Below are 19,735 nucleotides of genomic sequence, written 5' to 3'. Positions count from 1 at the left end.
TATTTGGGGATTGTCTTTTCACAATCTGTAACTTCTTTCACAAAGCAGGGCGCCACAATGGATTGAAAGATTTGAAAAATATTTATGATAAAGTTCATGTTCCCGTTTGTTGGGTATTGGTGTTCAAAGTTGGATTAGGTAATAAAGGCGCTGCGCTTGCAAATAGCATTTCCAATTGGCTAAATGTGGCACTTTTATCAATTTATGTTAAATCTTCCCCTGCATGCAAGAAGACATGGACATCTTTCTCAAGGGAGGCTTTATATGACATTACAAACTTTCTTAAGCTTACTATTCTATCTGCAGTAATGCGTTGCTTGGAATACTGGTCTTTTGAAATGCTTGTTCTCTTCTCCGGTTTGTTGCCTAAGCCTGAATTTGAGATATCAGTTCTCTCCATCTGTCTTAGCACTCATGCAGTTGCATATATGATCCCCTTTGGCGTGGGTGCTGCTGTAAGTACACGAGTTTCCAATGAACTAGGAGCTGGACGCTCCCGCACTGCACAGTTATCAGTGTGTGTCGGGGTTTGTATGGCAGTCAATGAGGCTCTTATGATAAGATATATCTTATTCTCTATCAGAAATGTATGGGGCTATGTTTATAGCAATGAAGTAGAGGTAGATGAATGCATTTCAATCATGATGCCACTGCTTGTACCCTCAACATTTATGGATGCCATCCAAGGTGTTCTATCAGGTATTGCTAGAGGATGTGGATGGCAAACGTTGGGTGCCTATGCAAACCTTGGGGCATACTATGTGGTTGGCATGCCTGTAGCTGTCATTTTAGCCTTTACACTGATGTTGGCGGCAGGGGACCTTCGGCATTCGAGCACCTGTTCTGTTGCTAAGAACATTGCGCTAACAAAGGAAAACCTTATCAAAAATTTATCACTGCTGCACAGAAAAGGATATATGGGAGCACCCAAAAGAAGTTGATCAGAGCGCCTTCAGAAATTTCGCATTCATATTCCAAGGTTTGCACTTGTGAACAGAGATTACCCCTATTAAGAGTTGAACTACTTTGTGGAGTAAGGGATTTTGTTCAAAACCATGCATAGCGAATTATCAAGCCTTTTGTGGAAAAAACCAGTTTATGGAGATGATCACAGTGTCTATGGTTTAGTGGCCAATCTTCTGGCTTATCATATGTTTTCGAACCTCTTACACTATTATGGAGGATTGAACTCGCGTTATCAAAGGCAAACAGAGCGAAAACTGTAGAAGGACAATGGGATTTTCAAGAGCTAAGGCCGCTGCATTACTTGTATCTTTTTGACCGACAATATCCATATGGCGGAGGCGAAGGCAGATATGAAAAATGTAGTTCTGAAAGAGTCCAAGTGCAATGTCTGAAGCATGAGATCACTGGAATAGTATGAACGCAATAGTATCAATGATTTGGTTGTTGCTAATTGAGTGACATCCTTGAATACTTGATCTGGTCATTAATTGTTTTTTTTCTTCAATTGAGTGAATCTCCAAAGGGGTAATGTAAATGCATTAATTCTCAAATGGTTCGTTGATTCATATACACCTGCGCCATCCGAACAGGGTTCTTTTCGTTCAAGACTTCCGTTCTGTCCTCGTAAACTATCTGAGCAATCTGAGGATAAAAGTTAAGTGTAATTTAATGTGGACATCATGCACTTTTAAACAAGAACGAAATTTTAGGTCATTGGTTTGGCACCGACGTGAGTCATAATACAGATGGCGCGGAAGGAGTTAGGTTTAGCCTTTTTGGCTGATCTATATACGTCCACGTCCTCGGTATCATGCTAAATCGAATCCTCATGACCGTGAATGATGTTAAGGGGCGCATAAGAAAGGGCCTACAGAATCGAGACAATTGGATGACGGAGAATTCAAGTAGCAGACAACAAAACCAGTGAATCTCCATCTGGCGGTTCGTTTGCAACTCGTGCCTAACCTCATGATATCTTCTAAGCAGTAAATACTTTATCTGATGTGTTTTCTCAGAAAGGGAGTTCATTTGTTCATAATATATTACAGAGAAGATCTAGGTGGCTTTCAGAAGAAACAAATGGATCCTCGGCTTTACTTAATTCACCGGCTCATATCACAGCTCTGAAATTTGAGAATTAAATTAACCAAGTTTTTCATGGCCTTAAAAAAACAGAGTCTCAAGAAGCGGAATATAAGTTTGCCCATGAAGAACTATATTTCCTCTGTTGCTTACAATACCTTGTTGCTGGGAGAATTCAGACATCCAGCAGTTGAATGCCATGGTGTTGCACGAATGGTCAGAGGCTGTGCAATTTATATCAGAGAAGCTGGAGCACTTTGCTAAATAATGGTGACCGGAATATACTCTTTAAATGTTTTCCTTTCTGCGCCAGTTATGAGTCTTTTTATTTAAATTCATATTACAGTTTCAGGTGAAGATGATTTTTAGAGTTGGAAAGGGCTATTTTGTATACAGTAAGTCGAAGGCCTTAGCTGCGCTAAATGGTATGAGGATGGAAAACTCAAACAAACTGGAAACGATCTATGGGCACTGGGTTGCACTTTATATCAGATGGTGTATGACATATCACCTTTTAAAGATGGCAGTGAGTGGCTCACATTCCAAAGGATCACCTCATTTGAATATTTGAAGACAGCAAGGAATACTACACCGACTTTATGTTCCAGTTGGGATTTATGAAGCTTTTTATTGGTTTGATGCTAGTCAAGTTGGCTGTGATATGTAATGGCAGAAGCAAGCTTCATCTTCTTCAAACTATTTAGGTTCCTAATAGCTGTACAAATGTCTGAAGAGATCATGGATCTAAGTAGAAAACGCTTCAAAGATACATAGGTTCTGTTTTGACATCTACAGCAGTTTCGTAGCGCGCTACGAAACTGCTGTAGAATGCTGTTTTGTGGAAAAACAATGAATTTCGATGATGAGGTCAGTTAATGGTGAAAGAAGGTCTCAAACTCAGGCAGTGAGATCATACATGTGTTTCATAACCACTCAAACAGTGACAGGTGTAGCTCTTGAAGAGAAGATAAAATATTTTGTTTATTTTCATAAAGTTTTCTCAAAGGCAATTTATGACCGAGCTACTAACGTATTGGTGGGGTTACCAGAATCTTCGGTTGATACACCTGTTGGTCCTTGAAGTATCCAGATCATATAACATATGGTGATTATGCGTTGATTGATTGAAGGTTCAAAGAACTCGGAGTGTGGTTTTTAAATGATGAAGAGGAATGGAAGACAGGGGACCGTGGATGTAGGGTGATTAATTCTATCAATTAATAAGCTGTCTTACGGCTAGCATCCGAGACCAGCTTGCTCGGTGATTGTTCCCTTAACATATCTTAGCCATAATGAAAATCATACAGCTGTCCAGCATCCAAGAAAGCATCAAGTCTGCGAGGAGAATGAAATTAGTATTTTAGTTGGATTAGGATTGTGTGTAATTTTAGTTCAGCATGCTTGTAATTAATGCAGTAGTTAAGAGCATGTAGGAAGAGTTAATAGCCACCTTCGAGGCTCCCCTCATGCTGGAGGAGGAAGCTCGAGGTGTTGGAGTTTGCTTGCCTATATATGGGCCAAGTTAGGATGTAAAAAGGGTTGGACTGTATATACAAAAACAGAGTTTTTAGAGCTTATGAAAAGACTGTTACAGTAATGGCAAACAGGGTTTTTTCTTCCCAAGATTCTCAATGCATCTTTTTGTTCAAATGTGATGGTGGTTTAGTTTCTTAATGTTCTTTTTACAGCCTTGTTATGGCACAATCCCTCAGAATTCATATTATATGCTCTGACTTCCTGTGTGCTTGACAGGCTGTGGGTTTTGGTGAAGCATGTTTGAACATCACTCAGAATTCATTTTTTAATGCTCTGACTTCCTGTATGTTCAGCAGGCTTTGATTTAGGTAAATTATGTTTGAACCTTTGATGATGCAAAGAGCCTTGGCTTCTATGAGATGACTGTGATTTGGTTTATTAACTGTGAGAGACTCCATAGCCCAATGAAGACTAATTTGATGTATGTCCAGCCAGCTATATTTTTATAAATGTGTGAAGAGTTAGCCCTCTAGTGTTTGAAGGATTTTGTCAAGAGTCGTGAGAGAGCCCTCTCTGATTAGGAAGGCTAATTCCTAATCTAAAGTATGGTCTGAAACAGTTACATGAGACCTTGCTTGGTTGCAGTCCCTAGTACTGGTTTTGTGATAACATTTTGGTGCGTCTGCCGGGAGCTTAAGATTGAATTTCTGAAGGTAGCAGGAGTTCAAATGATTTTCAAGGCTGCAAAACTACCTTGGCGACTCCATTGTTGAAGAATTCAAAGTTATATATTCATGGTGATTCCACTGGAGTTATGAAAGACCCAGAAGCTGCCCATCTTTGTTCAAGGTATGCATGCATAGATTTCTCAGGACTTCATGGTTTCCCAAACCATTTTCCCAAGGATGTTTATTTTCTAAAGAATGGTCCAAAATTTAACGGTGAAGACTTGAGTTTAACGTTGGAGCATATCTCAGATTTTTGTCATTTCGCACAGCTTCTTAGAATTAAACATGAGGATGTTTGCATAAGGTTATTTTATGATTCTTTCCAAGGGAAATGCAAACAGTGGGTTGAATGCTTGCCTGCCAAGTCCATTAAGTCATTGCCAGACTTTTGGCTTTTGTTCTTGGAGGAATGGATAGATAGGCCAGAGGTGGAAGTAAAATCTCCTTCAGTTGAAGGTTTTAAACAGTGGAATGATGATCATAATAAAGAAGAAACAAATGAATCTTTTTCTTTGTCCCTGTCCTCATATCTGGAATCTTTTGACTGCAAGTCAGAGGATAAGATGAAATTTTTTGATGAATTTTCCAAAGACATTGAGAAAGAAATTGAAGGTTTAGAAGGACAAATTCAGGAATATAATTTTCATGATCATGATCATTATTCTCAGAAATATTTTATGGCTGAGCGCAAGGAGACTATGCTGGTTCCCCTCTCTTTTACGTTTGAGGAACTGAACACTGTGGTTGAAGATCAGTTTGCACAGCTGGAAAGTGTCGAGGAAGGACAAGCTGATCATGTGTTTTGGGATCCTATAGCTGATTACATGGAAGAGTTTTATTCTCCAGTGTTTCAGCTTACCTATGAAGATCAGAGACAGTTTCAGTGGCAGCGGTCATTACATTATCACATTGGCTCTGAAATCCGATGCAGTCAAAGACATTTTCAGTGGCAGCTGTCATCTCACTATCACATTGGCGCTGAACTTCGGGACAGGCAAAGAAGTCAAATGTCAGACAAAGCAAAGGATTGGCTGCATTGGAAGTTTCATATTGATTGAGCTGAGGAAAGTTTAAATGGTTAGGGTAGGTAGGTAGGTAAATTGCAAATAAGCTCAAGGTTGGCTGAGCATTTATTTTTCAGTAGCATTAGTTTCTTTCTCCTACAGTCAGGCTTGTCAAGCAAATTTCTGTTTGTTACAAATGGGTAAGGCACTGGAGCTGCGTGTTCTTAGCGCACCACAAGGGCACGCTATCCCTAGTGGAGCCACTGTTATCACTGAAAATGCAGTTGTCAAAATTTTTTAGCTTGGCTTAAAGATTGGGTGTTTTCGCAGCGCCTGAATTATTTTAGCAGTTTCGCAGCGCTGCCTGTTTGCGTGGTTTCGTAGCGTGCTACGAAATTGGGAATTGGTTCGAGTTCTAAGTGAAGGTTCGAATCCTAGCATGCCTATTGTATAGAGTTTTGTTTCCCTCTAGGAATGTTGATGAGAGCAGTGGCAGTATGTTCAAGGAGACACCTCATGATGATGTAGCTATTGTAGGATTGTCATCAAATACGTTAAGGGAGTTATCTCTGAATTCTGGCTCATGGGTGATTGTGAAAGATGTACATACTAATGTGGGAGACTTGCAGGAGATGTTGTGTTGAATCCTCTAGACAAAGAATCTATTAAATGTTATAAGTAATGGAGTGTTTGATATTTGGGGATTGTCTTTTCACAATCTGTAACTTCTTTCACAAAGCAGGGCGCCACAATGGATTGAAAGATTTGAAAAATATTTATGATAAAGTTCATGTTCCCGTTTGTTGGGTATTGGTGTTCAAAGTTGGATTAGGTAATAAAGGGGCTGCGCTTGCAAATAGCATTTCCAATTGGCTAAATGTGGCACTTCTATCAATTTATGTTAAATCTTCCCCTGCATGCAAGAAGACATGGACATCTTTCTCAAGGGAAGCTTTATATGACATTACAAACTTTCTTAAGCTTACTATTCTATCTGCAGTAATGCGTTGCTTGGAATACTGGTCTTTTGAAATGCTTGTTCTCTTCTCCGGTTTGTTGCCTAAGCCTGAATTTGAGATATCAGTTCTCTCCATCTGTCTTAGCACTCATGCAGTTGCATATATGATCCCCTTTGGCGTGGGTGCTGCTGTAAGTACACGAGTTTCCAATGAACTAGGAGCTGGACGCTCCCGCACTGCACAGTTATCAGTGTGTGTCGGGGTTTGTATAGCAGTCAATGAGGCTCTTATGATAAGATATATCTTATTCTCTATCAGAAATGTATGGGGCTATGTTTATAGCAATGAAGTAGAGGTAGATGAATGCATTTCAATCATGATGCCACTGCTTGTACCCTCAACATTTATGGATGCCATCCAAGGTGTTCTATCAGGTATTGCTAGAGGATGTGGATGGCAAACGTTGGGTGCCTATGCAAACCTTGGGGCATACTATGTGGTTGGCATGCCTATAGCTGTCATTTTAGCTTTTGCACTGCATGTTGGCGGCAGGGGACCTTCGGCATTTGAGCACCTGTTCTGTTGCTAAGAACATTGCGCTAACAAAGGAAAATCTTATCAAAAATTTATCACTGCTGCACAGAAAAGGATATATGGGAGCACCCAAAAGAAGTTGATCAGAGCGCCTTCAGAGATTTCGCATTCATATTCCAAGGTATGCACTTGTGAACAGAGATTACCCCTATTAAGAGTTGAACTACTTTGTGGAGTAAGGGATTTTGTTCAAAACCATGCATAGCGAATTATCAAGCCTTTTGTGGAAAAAACCAGTTTATGGAGATGATCACAGTGTCTATGGTTTAGTGGCCAATCTTCTGGCTTATCATATGTTTTCGAACCTCTTACACTATTATGGAGGATTGAACTCGCGTTATCAAAGGCAAACAGAGCGAAAACTGTAGAAGGACAAGTGGGATTTTCAAGAGCTAAGGCCGCTGCATTACTTGTATCTTTTTGTCCGACAATATCCATATGGCGGAGGCGAAGGCAGATATGAAAAATGTAGTTCTGAAAGAGTCCAAGTGCAATGTTTGAAGCATGAGATCACTGGAATAGTATGAACGCAATAGTATCAATGATTTGGTTGTCGCTAATTGAGTGACATCCTTGAATACTTGATCTGGTCATTAATTGTTTGTTTTCTTCAATTGAGTGAATCTCCAAAGGGGTAATGTAAATGCATTAATTCTCAAATGGTTCGTTGATTCATATACACCTGCGCCATCCGAACAGGGTTCTTTTCGTTCAAGACTTTCGCTCTGTCCTCGTAAACTATCTGAGCAATCTGAGGATAAAAGTTAAATGTAATTTAATGTGGACATCATGCACTTTTAAGCAAGAACGAAATTTTAGGTCATTGGTTTGGCACCGACGTGAGTCATAATACAGATGGCGCGGAAGGAGTTAGGTTTAGCCTTTTTGGCTGATCTATATACGTCCACGTCCTCGGTATCATGCTAAATCGAATCCTCATGACCGTGAATGATGTTAAGGGGCGCATAAGAAAGGGCCTACAGAATCGAGACAATTGGATGACGGAGAATTCAAGTAGCAGACAACAAAACCAGTGAATCTCCATCTGGCGGTTCGTTTGCAACTCGTGCCTAACCTCATGATATCTTCTAAGCAGTAAATACTTTATCTGATGTGTTTTCTCAGAAAGGGAGTTCATTTGTTCATAATATATTACAGAGAAGATCTAGGTGGCTTTCAGAAGAAACAAATGGATCCTCGGCTTTACTTAATTCACCGGCTCATATCACAGCTCTGAAATTTGAGAATTAAATTAACCAAGTTTTTCATGGCCTTAAAAAAACAGAGTCTCAAGAAGCGGAATATAGGTTTGCCCATGAAGAACTATATTTCCTCTGTTGCTTACAATACCTTGTTGCTGGGAGAATTCAGACATCCAGCAGTTGAATGCCATGGTGTTGCACGAATGGTCAGAGGCTGTGCAATTTATATCAGAGAAGCTGGAGCACTTTGCTAAATAATGGTGACCGGAATATACTCTTTAAATGTTTTCCTTTCTGCGCCAGTTATGAGTCTTTTTATTTAAATTCATATTACAGTTTCAGGTGAAGATGATTTTTAGAGTTGGAAAGGGCTATTTTGTATACAGTAAGTCGAAGGCCTTAGCTGCGCTAAATGGTATGAGGATGGAAAACTCAAACAAACTGGAAACGATCTATGGGCACTGTGTTGCACTTTATATCAGATGGTGTATGACATATCACCTTTTAAAGATGGCAGTGAGTGGCTCACATTCCAAAGGATCACCTCATTTGAAGATTTGAAGACAGCAAGGAATACTACACCGACTTTATGTTCCAGTTGGGATTTATGAAGCTTTTTATTGGTTTGATGCTAGTCAAGTTGGCTGTGATATGTAATGGCAGAAGCAAGCTTCATCTTCTTCAAACTATTTAGGTTCCTAATAGCTGTACAAATGTCTGAAGAGATCATGGATCTAAGTAGAAAACGCTTCAAAGATACATAGGTTCTGTTTTGACATCTACAGCAGTTTCGTAGCGCGCTACGAAACTGCTGTAGAATGCTGTTTTGTGGAAAAACAATGAATTTTGATGATGAGGTCAGTTAATGGTGAAAGAAGGTCTCAAACTCAGGCAGTGAGATCATACATGTGTTTCATAACCACTCAAACAGTGACAGGTGTAGCTCTTGAAGAGAAGATAAAATATTTTGTTTATTTTCATAAAGTTTTCTCAAAGGCAATTTATGACCGAGCTACTAACGTATTGGTGGGGTTACCAGAATCTTCGGTTGATACACCTGTTGGTCCTTGAAGTATCCAGATCATATAACATATGGTGATTATGCGTTGATTGATTGAAGGTTCAAAGAACTCGGAGTGTGGTTTTTAAATGATGAAGAGGAATGGAAGACAGGGGACCGTGGATGTAGGGTGATTAATTCTATCAATTAATAAGCTGTCTTACGGCTAGCATCCGAGACCAGCTTGCTCGGTGATTGTTCCCTTAACATATCTTAGCCATAATGAAAATCATACAGCTGTCCAGCATCCAAGAAAGCATCAAGTCTGCGAGGAGAATGAAATTAGTATTTTAGTTGGATTAGGATTGTGTGTAATTTTAGTTCAGCATGCTTGTAATTAATGCAGTAGTTAAGAGCATGTAGGAAGAGTTAATAGCCACCTTCGAGGCTCCCCTCATGCTGGAGGAGGAAGCTCGAGGTGTTGGAGTTTGCTTGCCTATATATGGGCCAAGTTAGGATGTAAAAAGGGTTGGACTGTATATACAAAAACAGAGTTTTTAGAGCTTATGAAAAGACTGTTACAGTAATGGCAAACAGGGTTTTTTCTTCCCAAGATTCTCAATGCATCTTTTTGTTCAAATGTGATGGTGGTTTAGTTTCTTAATGTTCTTTTTACAGCCTTGTTATGGCACAATCCCTCAGAATTCATATTATATGCTCTGACTTCCTGTGTGCTTGACAGGCTGTGGGTTTTGGTGAAGCATGTTTGAACATCACTCAGAATTCATTTTTTAATGCTCTGACTTCCTGTATGTTCAGCAGGCTTTGATTTAGGTAAATTATGTTTGAACCTTTGATGATGCAAAGAGCCTTGGCTTCTATGAGATGACTGTGATTTGGTTTATTAACTGTGAGAGACTCCATAGCCCAATGAAGACTAATTTGATGTATGTCCAGCCAGCTATATTTTTATAAATGTGTGAAGAGTTAGCCCTCTAGTGTTTGAAGGATTTTGTCAAGAGTCGTGAGAGAGCCCTCTCTGATTAGGAAGGCTAATTCCTAATCTAAAGTATGGTCTGAAACAGTTACATGAGACCTTGCTTGGTTGCAGTCCCTAGTACTGGTTTTGTGATAACATTTTGGTGCGTCTGCCGGGAGCTTAAGATTGAATTTCTGAAGGTAGCAGGAGTTCAAATGATTTTCAAGGCTGCAAAACTACCTTGGCGACTCCATTGTTGAAGAATTCAAAGTTATATATTCATGGTGATTCCACTGGAGTTATGAAAGACCCAGAAGCTGCCCATCTTTGTTCAAGGTATGCATGCATAGATTTCTCAGGACTTCATGGTTTCCCAAACCATTTTCCCAAGGATGTTTATTTTCTAAAGAATGGTCCAAAATTTAACGGTGAAGACTTGAGTTTAACGTTGGAGCATATCTCAGATTTTTGTCATTTCGCACAGCTTCTTAGAATTAAACATGAGGATGTTTGCATAAGGTTATTTTATGATTCTTTCCAAGGGAAATGCAAACAGTGGGTTGAATGCTTGCCTGCCAAGTCCATTAAGTCATTGCCAGACTTTTGGCTTTTGTTCTTGGAGGAATGGATAGATAGGCCAGAGGTGGAAGTAAAATCTCCTTCAGTTGAAGGTTTTAAACAGTGGAATGATGATCATAATAAAGAAGAAACAAATGAATCTTTTTCTTTGTCCCTGTCCTCATATCTGGAATCTTTTGACTGCAAGTCAGAGGATAAGATGAAATTTTTTGATGAATTTTCCAAAGACATTGAGAAAGAAATTGAAGGTTTAGAAGGACAAATTCAGGAATATAATTTTCATGATCATGATCATTATTCTCAGAAATATTTTATGGCTGAGCGCAAGGAGACTATGCTGGTTCCCCTCTCTTTTACGTTTGAGGAACTGAACACTGTGGTTGAAGATCAGTTTGCACAGCTGGAAAGTGTCGAGGAAGGACAAGCTGATCATGTGTTTTGGGATCCTATAGCTGATTACATGGAAGAGTTTTATTCTCCAGTGTTTCAGCTTACCTATGAAGATCAGAGACAGTTTCAGTGGCAGCGGTCATTACATTATCACATTGGCTCTGAAATCCGATGCAGTCAAAGACATTTTCAGTGGCAGCTGTCATCTCACTATCACATTGGCGCTGAACTTCGGGACAGGCAAAGAAGTCAAATGTCAGACAAAGCAAAGGATTGGCTGCATTGGAAGTTTCATATTGATTGAGCTGAGGAAAGTTTAAATGGTTAGGGTAGGTAGGTAGGTAAATTGCAAATAAGCTCAAGGTTGGCTGAGCATTTATTTTTCAGTAGCATTAGTTTCTTTCTCCTACAGTCAGGCTTGTCAAGCAAATTTCTGTTTGTTACAAATGGGTAAGGCACTGGAGCTGCGTGTTCTTAGCGCACCACAAGGGCATGCTATCCCTAGTGGAGCCACTGTTATCACTGAAAATGCAGTTGTCAAAAATTTTTAGCTTGGCTTAAAGATTGGGTGTTTTCGCAGCGCCTGAATTATTTTAGCAGTTTCGCAGCGCTGCCTGTTTGCGTGGTTTCGTAGCGTGCTACGAAATTGGGAATTGGTTCGAGTTCTAAGTGAAGGTTCGAATCCTAGCATGCCTATTGTATAGAGTTTTGTTTCCCTCTAGGAATGTTGATGAGAGCAGTGGCAGTATGTTCAAGGAGACACCTCATGATGATGTAGCTATTGTAGGATTGTCATCAAATACGTTAAGGGAGTTATCTCTGAATTCTGGTCCATGGGTGATTGTGAAAGATGTACATACTAATGTGGGAGACTTTCAGGAGATGTTGTGTTGAATCCTCTAGACAAAGAATCTATTAAATGTTATAAGTAATGGAGTGTTTGATATTTGGGGATTGTCTTTTCACAATCTGTAACTTCTTTCACAAAGCAGGGCGCCACAATGGATTGAAAGATTTGAAAAATATTTATGATAAAGTTCATGTTCCCGTTTGTTGGGTATTGGTGTTCAAAGTTGGATTAGGTAATAAAGGCGCTGCGCTTGCAAATAGCATTTCCAATTGGCTAAATGTGGCACTTTTATCAATTTATGTTAAATCTTCCCCTGCATGCAAGAAGACATGGACATCTTTCTCAAGGGAAGCTTTATATGACATTACAAACTTTCTTAAGCTTACTATTCTATCTGCAGTAATGCGTTGCTTGGAATACTGGTCTTTTGAAATGCTTGTTCTCTTCTCCGGTTTGTTGCCTAAGCCTGAATTTGAGATATCAGTTCTCTCCATCTGTCTTAGCACTCATGCAGTTGCATATATGATCCCCTTTGGCGTGGGTGCTGCTGTAAGTACACGAGTTTCCAATGAACTAGGAGCTGGACGCTCCCGCACTGCACAGTTATCAGTGTGTGTCGGGGTTTGTATGGCAGTCAATGAGGCTCTTATGATAAGATATATCTTATTCTCTATCAGAAATGTATGGGGCTATGTTTATAGCAATGAAGTAGAGGTAGATGAATGCATTTCAATCATGATGCCACTGCTTGTACCCTCAACATTTATGGATGCCATCCAAGGTGTTCTATCAGGTATTGCTAGAGGATGTGGATGGCAAACGTTGGGTGCCTATGCAAACCTTGGGGCATACTATGTGGTTGGCATGCCTGTAGCTGTCATTTTAGCCTTTGCACTGCATGTTGGCGGCAGGGGACCTTCGGCATTCGAGCATCTGTTCTGTTGCTAAGAACATTGCGCTAACAAAGGAAAACCTTATCAAAAATTTATCACTGCTGCACAGAAAAGGATATATGGGAGCACCCAAAAGAAGTTGATCAGAGCGCCTTCAGAAATTTCGCATTCATATTCCAAGGTTTGCACTTGTGAACAGAGATTACCCCTATTAAGAGTTGAACTACTTTGTGGAGTAAGGGATTTTGTTCAAAACCATGCATAGCGAATTATCAAGCCTTTTGTGGAAAAAACCAGTTTATGGAGATGATCACAGTGTCTATGGTTTAGTGGCCAATCTTCTGGCTTATCATATGTTTTCGAACCTCTTACACTATTATGGAGGATTGAACTCGCGTTATCAAAGGCAAACAGAGCGAAAACTGTAGAAGGACAATGGGATTTTCAAGAGCTAAGGCCGCTGCATTACTTGTATCTTTTTGACCGACAATATCCATATGGCGGAGGCGAAGGCAGATATGAAAAATGTAGTTCTGAAAGAGTCCAAGTGCAATGTCTGAAGCATGAGATCACTGGAATAGTATGAACGCAATAGTATCAATGATTTGGTTGTTGCTAATTGAGTGACATCCTTGAATACTTGATCTGGTCATTAATTGTTTTTTTTCCTTCAATTGAGTGAATCTCCAAAGGGGTAATGTAAATGCATTAATTCTCAAATGGTTCGTTGATTCATATACACCTGCGCCATCCGAACAGGGTTCTTTTCGTTCAAGACTTCCGTTCTGTCCTCGTAAACTATCTGAGCAATCTGAGGATAAAAGTTAAGTGTAATTTAATGTGGACATCATGCACTTTTAAACAAGAACGAAATTTTAGGTCATTGGTTTGGCACCGACGTGAGTCACAATACAGATGGCGCGGAAGGAGTTAGGTTTAGCCTTTTTTTGCTGATCTATATACGTCCACGTCTTCGGTATCATGCTAAATCGAATCCTCATGACCGTGAATGATGTTAAGGGGCGCATAAGAAAGGGCCTACAGAATCGAGACAATTGGATGACGGAGAATTCAAGTAGCAGACAACAAAACCAGTGAATCTCCATTTGGCGGTTCGTTTGCAACTCGTGCCTAACCTCATGATATCTTCCAAGCAGTAAATACTTTATCTGATGTGTTTTCTCAGAAAGGGAGTTCATTTGTTCATAATATATTACAGAGAAGATCTAGGTGGCTTTCAGAAGAAACAAATGGATCCTCGGCTTTACTTAATTCACCGGCTCATATCACAGCTCTGAAATTTGAGAATTAAATTAACCAAGTTTTTCATGGCCTTAAAAAAACAGAGTCTCAAGAAGCGGAATATAGGTTTGCCCATGAAGAACTATATTTCCTCTGTTGCTTACAATACCTTGTTGCTGGGAGAATTCAGACATCCAGCAGTTGAATGCCATGGTGTTGCACGAATGGTCAGAGGCTGTGCAATTTATATCAGAGAAGCTGGAGCACTTTGCTAAATAATGGTGACCGGAATATACTCTTTAAATGTTTTCCTTTCTGCGCCAGTTATGAGTCTTTTTATTTAAATTCATATTACAGTTTCAGGTGAAGATGATTTTTAGAGTTGGAAAGGGCTATTTTGTATACAGTAAGTCGAAGGCCTTAGCTGCGCTAAATGGTATGAGGATGGAAAACTCAAACAAACTGGAAACGATCTATGGGCACTGGGTTGCACTTTATATCAGATGCTGTATGACATATCACCTTTTAAAGATGGCAGTGAGTGGCTCACATTCCAAAGGATCACCTCATTTGAAGATTTGAAGACAGCAAGGAATACTACACCGACTTTATGTTCCAGTTGGGATTTATGAAGCTTTTATTGGTTTGATGCTAGTCAAGTTGGCTGTGATATGTAATGGCAGAAGCAAGCTTCATCTTCTTCAAACTATTTAGGTTCCTAATAGCTGTACAAATGTCTGAAGAGATCATGGATCTAAGTAGAAAACGCTTCAAAGATACATAGGTTCTGTTTTGACATCTACAACAGTTTCGTAGCGCGCTACGAAACTGCTGTAGAATGCTGTTTTGTGGAAAAACAATGAATTTCGATGATGAGGTCAGTTAATGGTGAAAGAAGGTCTCAAACTCAGGCAGTGAGATCATACATGTGTTTCATAACCACTCAAACAGTGACAGGTGTAGCTCTTGAAGAGAAGATAAAATATTTTGTTTATTTTCATAAAGTTTTCTCAAAGGCAATTTATGACCGAGCTACTAACGTAATGGTGGGGTTACCAGAATCTTCGGTTGATACACCTGTTGGTCCTTGAAGTATCCAGATCATATAACATATGGTGATTATGCGTTGATTGATTGAAGGTTCAAAGAACTCGGAGTGTGGTTTTTAAATGATGAAGAGGAATGGAAGACAGGGGACCGTGGATGTAGGGTGATTAATTCTATCAATTAATAAGCTGTCTTACGGCTAGCATCCGAGACCAGCTTGCTCGGTGATTGTTCCCTTAACATATCTTAGCCATAATGAAAATCATACAGCTGTCCAGCATCCAAGAAAGCATCAAGTCTGCGAGGAGAATGAAATTAGTATTTTAGTTGGATTAGGATTGTGTGTAATTTTAGTTCAGCATGCTTGTAATTAATGCAGTAGTTAAGAGCATGTAGGAAGAGTTAATAGCCACCTTCGAGGCTCCCCTCATGCTGGAGGAGGAAGCTCGAGGTGTTGGAGTTTGCTTGCCTATATATGGGCCAAGTTAGGATGTAAAAAGGGTTGGACTGTATATACAAAAACAGAGTTTTTAGAGCTTATGAAAAGACTGTTACAGTAATGGCAAACAGGGTTTTTTCTTCCCAAGATTCTCAATGCATCTTTTTGTTCAAATGTGATGGTGGTTTAGTTTCTTAATGTTCTTTTTACAGCCTTGTTATGGCACAATCCCTCAGAATTCATATTATATGCTCTGACTTCCTGTGTGCTTGACAGGCTGTGGGTTTTGGTGAAGCATGTTTGAACATCACTCAGAATTCATTTTTTAATGCTCTGACTTCCTGTATGTTCAGCAGGCTTTGATTTAGGTAAATTATGTTTGAACCTTTGATGATGCAAAGAGCCTTGGCTTCTATGAGATGACTGTGATTTGGTTTATTAACTGTGAGAGACTCCATAGCCCAATGAAGACTAATTTGATGTATGTCCAGCCAGCTATATTTTTATAAATGTGTGAAGAGTTAGCCCTCTAGTGTTTGAAGGATTTTGTCAAGAGTCGTGAGAGAGCCCTCTCTGATTAGGAAGGCTAATTCCTAATCTAAAGTATGGTCTGAAACAGTTACATGAGACCTTGCTTGGTTGCAGTCCCTAGTACTGGTTTTGTGATAACACGGTATCCATTCGACTTGAGACCATAATCCAGGTCCTGTCTAATGAAAGCAAAATGTTGGGAAGGAAATCTTTGCTCATTTTGCAAATATGAATTGAATATGGTGGTAGATTTATCATAATTCAGTTCCATACCTGTCGCTTTACAAAACAAAGATATGATGGTATTGAAATAAGAGGAATCAAGGTATGAGTCATTTAAGAAAATAAGTACACCATCTACAAAGAAAAGATGTGAGAGGACAATCTTGTCTGTGATCGAGACCCCTCCTAGATTTCTAGCTGAGCGAGCATTTTTTAACAACCTACTTAAACCTTCCATAATTAAAAGAAAAAGTAAAGGGAAAAGAGGGCAACCCTATCTTATCCCTCTTTCAGCATGGAAGAACCCTGATGTCGCCCCATTTATGAGGACACTAAACGAAACTGAGGTGTAACAACACATAATCCAATTGATAAAAGTATGAGGGAAACCAATGTGAGTAAGAATGAGCTGAATGTAGGACCAACTCACGTGATCAAATGCTTTGGACAGGTCAATCTTGAGGATAAAAACCTTTTTGGAAAGGGATTTGATTGAGTGAAGGCCTTCTTGAGCAGTACCTATGGCTTCATGGATCTGGCAGTGACGGAGGAAGGCAAACTATTCCTTTGAAATCATCCTAGATAGAATAGGCTTAATATGAAGAGCTATGATTTTTGAAATGATCTTGTAGACACAATTTCAGAGGGATATGGGCCTAAAATCATCAAAAGTTTGGGGCTAGTCAACCTCTGGGATGAGGGCTAGGAAAGTTGAGTTGAATCCTTCAAACATCCTTCCTAAAATTTTGCACTCCTCAATGGCCATAAGAAGGTCCTATCCGATGAGGTCAAAGAAGAAAATGTAGAATTCCATGGGCCAACCATCTGGCCCCAGGATCTTATCCTTGTTGAAGCATTTCAGAGTAGATTCCAATTCCCCCAATGAAACCGGCAAGTTTAAAGCCTCTACTTCATCCTCCTTAACAAAACTGGGCATGACCTCCACAACACAAAGAATATTAACGATGGGGGTCCCCCTCAGAGCCTTGTAAATGTTATAGAAATGTTATACTCCCATGTTAGCACACTGAATGAAAGAACTGGCCTCCCTACCCGAATGATCCTTCAGCTCCCAGATCATATTAATAGATTTTCTACCTCTGGAAAACTGCTGGAAATTTTTTATGTTCTTATCAATCACCTTTAACCATAGCGCTCTTCTTTTTAAACGCCAAGATTCCTCCTTCTGATGCAGTAGCCTGATATTCTCTCTCTCCAATTTAAATAATTGGTCCTTTTCTTCTAGAGATGCATAGCTGGTCAGCCCTGAAAATTCCAACTATTTGAGAACCCCTTCAATTCTTTTTAACTCCTCTCCATCCCTTTTCTGCTTTGACTTAGCCCATCTGATTGTTTTCTCTTTTAAGCAGGCTAGGTTGTTTTCTATAACCACCGCCGGCGAGGGACCAATATCCAGGCTGTAGTGAATCCAATTTTTCCTGACGATATCATGGAATTCAGCCTCATCCAGCCAAGTTGCATTAAATTTGAATGGCGAGCTTGGTTTGACATTATAATTCTCAATTTCTAAGAAAATCGGTGAATGATTAGAGTAGCCCCCCGAACCCACCCATTGCCAAATTTGGTCTAAACGGGTCAACAGGGGAGCCTTGATTAGGAATCGATCCAACCTTCTAGCCAATGCATCCACCCCCATCTTGCGATTCCTCCATGTCGGCAAGATTCATGCCATGTCAATGTTAATCAGGTTGTGATCATCCAACAGACCTTCAAAGAAGCCTGTTAAACTGTTCGTCTGGGCTCTATGCCCCCAAGATTCCGCTAGCCCAAGAGAGAAATTGAGGTCACCACCAATAATCAGATTCTCAGCTTGCATAAAATCAGCTTGGAGTAGGTTCTCCCAATAAATCTCCCTATTTTGGCAGGGCCCATAGATATTTATGACCTGTAGAGGGATATTAAGAACAAAAGAGGAGATGTCCACCCCAAAAAAACCTTCTCCACCCCAAGCATTTGCTACTTTTATCGTTCTCATGTTAAAACCCATTGCACAACCCCCCGATCTCCCTCTTACATCCAGAAAAAAGAAATCCCAATCCGGTAGGAACTTCTTGAGGACTTTGTTGATAAGGTACCCATCACCTAGGGTTTCTTGCAGAAAAAGGACATCCAATCTCTTCGACAAGCACAATCTCTGAAGCGCCAATTTTTTGTCCAGGCTGGCCAGACCCCTGCAATTAAAGGATAGGCACTTCATGGGACAACCTTTGCAGGGTTCCCCTTTGCTCTAAGGACCTGATCTATGGGAGACTGAATACCGGAAGCCACTTCAATGCTAGCCCTCTTAATAGCTTTTGACAGGCAGGATTGTCTGCCCCTGGGGGCCTTTGGGGGTAAGGATGGATGAGGATCCTCATCCAGGCCGAAAGAGTGTAGGGAGGGAGGTAATGAACGCAGGTTATACCGGTGAGAAGCACTAGAGGCCGAATTTTCCCTGGAATCTAGAGAGTGAACATCCTGTTCACAGGCAATAGGGGTACAGAGGGAGGGCGAAGGAGAAAAATCCAGAGGATAGATTAAGGAATCAGCTTGCCGACCTCAAAAACTAGACCCGACAAACACACAGATGATGAAGCAACAAAATAAAAACAATTGTTTGTAAATAGAGGAGGGGGAGGAGAAGTACCTAAAAACAAGGTCGAATCTCTAGAGCGCGCTCTCGTGATCGGTGTAGTAGAGGTCCAGGCGTCTGTTCTAGGTTGTGCCTCTCCAGCAACCCCCTGATCCTGCACCGCCTCGGTCGGGAGAGAAACTTGCACAAAATCCACCATTTTCTCAGTTTGGGTGCCTGTTGTGGCAAAGGATTTCGGTGGACTCGACCTCTGACTGATTATCAAAGGGAAAGTTTTGTACAGGTGGCCAACCTCATGGCAATGCCGACATTTGAAAGGGATACCTTCATAGTCCAACTCTTGCCATATGATAATCTCCCCCATTTGAAAACGGTAGCTCTCCACAAGACCTTCACGAGTATCCAAATGCACAAGAATTCTGGCCATTGTCAGGCAACTGGTGTCGTGGTAAGATCGATCATGGTCCGGGTAGATCTCCAAGTCATCCCCAATGCACCTGAAGATGTCCTCTGCCCAGAATTGAAGCGGAAGCCCTAGGAGGCGAACACAAATTAGCCCAGCCCCCAAATTTACCTTTTCCAGATCAAAGAGAGGTGACCAACACTTTAGCAAGATGAGAGTCATTTCTAAATGCAAATATCTCGTCAAAACCCAGTCCACGTGCTCTGGCTCTGGAAAAATAAGGGAAAACCAGCCCTTAGACATTGTTAAAACAACTAGAAGTTGCTCAATAACATCACCCCACACCTCCACTGTCCATTTTTTCAACCGCCTCGGGGAGTAATTCCTACCACGGACCCTGCCCACCAGCACCATGCTCTCTGTCAGGGCCGCTTTGTCCATACCTATTCCTTCCCCAAAGACTAGCAAACAACCCCTCTCTCTTGTTTTCGACAATTTTGATTTCTTGCCGACCTTAGCTCTTGAACCCTGGGCTGCACTTTTCTGAGGTTCGTC

The 19,735-nt window shown here is 40.5% G+C and overlaps 3 pseudogenes; all 3 read left to right on the top strand.

The window, feature by feature from the left end:
- Positions 1-308: 308 nt before the first annotated feature.
- On the top strand, positions 309-941 carry LOC149203905 (protein DETOXIFICATION 16 pseudogene; annotated as a pseudogene).
- Positions 942-6,259: 5,318 nt separating this feature from the next.
- Positions 6,260-6,805, top strand: LOC149203904 (protein DETOXIFICATION 16 pseudogene; annotated as a pseudogene).
- Positions 6,806-12,212: 5,407 nt separating this feature from the next.
- LOC149203903 (protein DETOXIFICATION 16 pseudogene) lies at positions 12,213-12,758 on the top strand (annotated as a pseudogene).
- Positions 12,759-19,735: the final 6,977 nt, after the last annotated feature.

The sequence above is a fragment of the Pinus tabuliformis genome, chromosome 2_1 (genome assembly GCF_031772625.1).
Source record: "Pinus tabuliformis cultivar Carrire ecotype Pingquan chromosome 2_1, CPIR1, whole genome shotgun sequence".
NCBI classification, from domain to species: Eukaryota; Viridiplantae; Streptophyta; class Pinopsida; order Pinales; family Pinaceae; genus Pinus; species Pinus tabuliformis.
Note: the sequence above shows the minus strand (reverse complement) of the source record. Positions and strands in the feature narration are given on the sequence as shown.